Consider the following 4,679-nt stretch of genomic DNA (forward strand, 5'->3'; position numbering starts at 1 on the left):
ATATTATATACATTCTTCTTCATCAATGGACTTAAATCGTTACAGTAACAAATATCAGTAGACTGGGAAGATTTTAAAATGAGCAGTTCATTCGTAAGATCTTTCAGTAGCACCTCACTGCAATACACGAGATCCAGGGGGCGGAGTTGGATCCAGATCTAAGGGGTGGAGATTGGTAGGTTTAGGGGTGGGTTTAAGGATCAGGGGGTGGAGATGGGTAGGTTTAGGGTTGGGTTTAGGGATCAGGGGGTGGAGATGGGTAGGTTTAGGGGTGGGTTTAGGGACCCGTCCTTAAACCCGTCCAGTGGGTTTAAGGATCAGGGGGTGGAGATGGGTAGGTTTAGGGGTGGGTTTAGGGATCAGGGGGTGGAGATGGGTAGGTTTAGGGGTGGGTTTAAGGATCAGGGTGTGGAGATGGGTAGGTTTAGGGGTGGGTTTAGGGATCAGGGGGTGGAGATGGGTAGGTGTAGGGGTGGGTTTAGGGATCAGGGGGTGGAGATGGGTAGGTTTAGGGGTGGGTTTAGGGACCCGTCCTTAAACCCGTCCAGTGGGTTTAAGGATCAGGGGGTGGAGATGGGTAGGTTTAGGGGTGGGTTTAGGGATCAGGGGGTGGAGATGGGTAGGTTTAGGGGTGGGTTTAAGGATCAGGGGGTGGAGATGGGTAGGTTTAGGGGTGGGTTTAGGGATCAGGGGGTGGAGATGGGTAGGTGTAGGGGTGGGTTTAGGGATCAGGGGGTGGAGATGGGTAGGTTTAGGGGTGGGTTTAGGGACCCGTCCTTAAACCCGTCCAGTGGGTTTAAGGATCAGGGGGTGGAGATGGGTAGGTTTAGGGGTGGGTTTAGGGATCAGGGGGTGGAGATGGGTAGGTTTAGGGGTGGGTTTAAGGATCAGGGGGTGGAGATGGGTAGGTTTAGGGGTGGGTTTAGGGATCAGGGGGTGGAGATGGGTAGGTGTAGGGGTGGGTTTAGGGATCAGGGGGTGGAGATGGGTAGGTTTAGGGGTGGGTTTAGGGATCAGGGGGTGGAGATGGGTAGGTTTAGGGGTGGGTTTAGGGATCAGGGGGTGGAGGGTAGGTTTAGGTATATGTAAGGTGGGAGGAGTTGGATCTGGATCCAACTCCTCCCCCTGGATTTCGTGTTCTGCAGTGAAGACCATCTCAGATCTTTCCTTCATGCTGTGGAAATAAAAACCGGAAGACAGAACACAAGGAGCGCAGCGCTGAAAAGGGGCGGAGCTACAGAAGGTCTTTATGACTCAGAAATATGCTAATATATAAAAATAATAAATAAAAATGTATTCTAGTTTAAATGTATATTAAATGCAATTAAATGGAACTTATGGAAAAGTTGCAATTGAATATAAATATATTACATTTAAATGTAATATCGAATAACACACTAGAGTTAAAATTCTAACCAAGTACTTTACATGTGCTTTAGTAGGCTATGTTAGTCAACACATCAAAATAAGTATTAAAGCCATGATTTAAAATGCACTTGAAAGTAAAACTTTTAATTTGACATTATTACAAAGTGTCCCTTTTAAATGTGTGGTAAGAAACGTTGTTATGAATGTGAACTCTCTTCAAGTACACTTTTATTCTCACTATTCTAACTTGAAAATTAAGGTTTATTAAGAAATATTGCTAAATGTTTTACAAATCAATTTAAAGGTATCTTCAACAGCTCTTCATGTAATGTCTTTTGTAAAATAGTACAAAATAATGAATTACTAACAAAACATTTTTATAATGACATCATCCCATATGGCATCATTATGGTGGGAAACTAACAGTACAGCCATTGGTTTCATCAATCGATTTGATGAATTCTGATGTTTTGTGGTTTTAGATGCTTTGTGTCACTCAAAAAAAAAACCCATCCTGTTCATTTGAAGTAACGTCAGTTAATGAGGGATTCTAAACTGTATAGGCACCAAAACGCCATCCCATAATGCCTGATACACAGTTACATCAGCTGATTTCCGATCTTATCAGTATTTAATACCGTATATAGTGCACATAAGAGAGAGGTTTAGAGATCAGTAACAAGGTTTATTGTTGCATGAAGGGTTTATCAATTCAATTACTGTACATCTTCATGGTTTCATTCTGCAGCAACACATTTCATTTCTGTAAATAAACTAGGCAAATATGGGATTGACATTTACTGGCACGATACTGATGTCAGTTTTCATAATGGGCACCTCCCAAATCCCATAAGTGCCTGCAGAGCTGAAATAACTGCTAGCCTCATATTCCCATTCAATCAGAAACGAGGTCATAAACTGTCAGGATTTACTGTGACAAACAGGAAACAAGCGGCTGCCTCAAATATGATCTATCTATCTATCTATCTATCTATCTATCTATCTATCTATCTATCTATCTATCCATCTATCTATCTATCTATCTATCTATCTATCTATCTATCTATCTATCATCTATCTATCTATCTATCTATCTATCTATCTATCTATCTATCTATCTATCTATCTATCATCACTCTATTATAAATGATCTTGTTAAATAAACATGAAGTGAATACTGAGGAACTTACATTTTAGACAATATTGCCAATTACTGTCAGTGTTGTGGATCTCTGAGCAAACACACAGACTGAGTCTTTCTGGAACAGTGAAGCGCTGCGGATCTGATGTATATCATTACTCATGGAACGCTGCTTATCAAATCAGATTAGAGAGCCGTAACTGTTGTATAAAGTGAAATGCAGCTTTTTCAAGAAAGGACTTCATAAAGACATACCAGTATGTTTGTATGTGAGTAAGAATATGGCACAAGATAGAGCTGCTGTGTCGGGTGTATTTTATTATCCTCTTTATGATCTTTGTATACAAAGATCTTGTTTTTATTTGCAAAAGTAGAAATAAGCGTGTGCTGTATGTTTTTTGTACATTGATTTTATGTCACAATCTTTGTTCTTGCTATACACTATACTGGTGTTTTCAAGGAAAGCATCACTATTACTATTGCTCATACTTATGGTAAGGGAATTGAGCAAACCCCTCAACGAATAACTCATCTTGCACATGAATGATACCTCGAATTGCTTGTTGAGACGAGGTGTTATTTCTTTTCTAAATTATTTTTGCTTGGTGGACAATAAAAACAGCTGAGAAACCCTTGTTGAAATTTTTTTTATACTTTTAAAAAGACTATGAAAATAATATACAGTACTTTAAAATAATAAACTTATAAGTGCAAACTGAATGTGTTGTTTTCCAAACTTAATTGCATGTAAACTGCAATTAAATGAAAATATATTATAGTTAAAATATATATAAAATGTAATTAGCTGAACTTAAAAGTGCTTTTTTGACCCACTTAAGTAGGATTTAAGGACATATTTCATTTTATAATCACTCCTATTATCTTTGAAATATGGCTAAAATGCACTGCCGAATGTACTGATAGTAAACTATTCACCTGTGTATTCTCTTTGTGTTCATTAAATAAGTTAGTATCTGATATTCTGTATCAGGATTCTGTAAACTACCATGGCAAGCATGACCGGACAAATGACCCAAACGGATTATGAGGACTGCTTTTCACAAAACCGCCAGTCTCTGGAGGATTATGTGGAGGAGTACCTGGAACTCTCTCACTCATATCCTCGGCCAGATGCTGCTGTTGGGGGGAGGATCACCGTTCGTTCATTGAGTTCATCGACATGTGGATTCCACGCATACCAGATGTGGGCCGGATCTGGGACGGCACTATGTTGGTGTCTTGCTGTCTGGGATGAGCAAGTTGAGGAGCTCTGCCTCATCAATTTCGCCACGGAGCTCCACCCTTTCCAGCCCACTAATCTCAACATCATAGATGACCTGATCCCACCCAATATCCTGCCCACCCCTTGGTCACCTCATCTCTGCTGATTCCATCTGATTCCCCAGACTTACCTGCCCCGCTGGTGTCTCGTAGCTCCCCGGCTCCGACTTCTCCGCTGATTCCCGCTGCTCTTTGGCTCCACCTCAGGCTCATTCACCACCAGCACAGCTCTGTGAAGTGGATCCCCTGGCTACACCTCAGGCCTCCAGGCCCATTTCTCCACCTCGACCTGTCAGCCCTTCGGATGCGCCATGGCTCTGTGCTCCGTCAGCTCCGCCGTGGTCTGCCATCACTGAGGCTCCACCGTGCTCCCTTGTCCCTCCGGCTCCACCTTGGTCTCTCGTCACGCTGGTTTCACTGCGAACTCCAGGGCTTCTAGCTGCGCCTCAAACCTCCACCCCTCTAGCTTCACTGGGATCCTCCTTACCTCCGGTGTCATGTTGGTCCTCGTTCCCTCCGGTGTCGCCCTTTTCTGCCAGTCCCCCCGCCTCCACCACGGTCGCTCGAGATCGGCGACGTCACCTCTGCCCTCCAGGCAAGCAATGCCACCCTGGGCCATCATCCTTGCGGATTATCTCGGGTCTCCACCTTGTGACCCATCATGACTCCGCCTTGGCTCCTCCCTCCGTCAGTTCTGCTGTGGTATTTCCTTCTGCTGGCACCTCCTGTCTTCTGTCCTTCTCCTCCCTGGACTTGTGCGTTCAAAAATATGAAAAAGCTAATTCGAAATATTAATAAATATTATAGTAGTATACATAATACTAAAATAACACTGCACCTAGCAACGACATAACTTTCCCTAATAAACATATTTTGTCATTCTTTTCAT

Source organism: Leuciscus leuciscus (genome assembly GCF_965113295.1).
Source record: "Leuciscus leuciscus genome assembly, chromosome: 13".
Classification (NCBI taxonomy): Eukaryota; Metazoa; Chordata; class Actinopteri; order Cypriniformes; family Leuciscidae; genus Leuciscus; species Leuciscus leuciscus.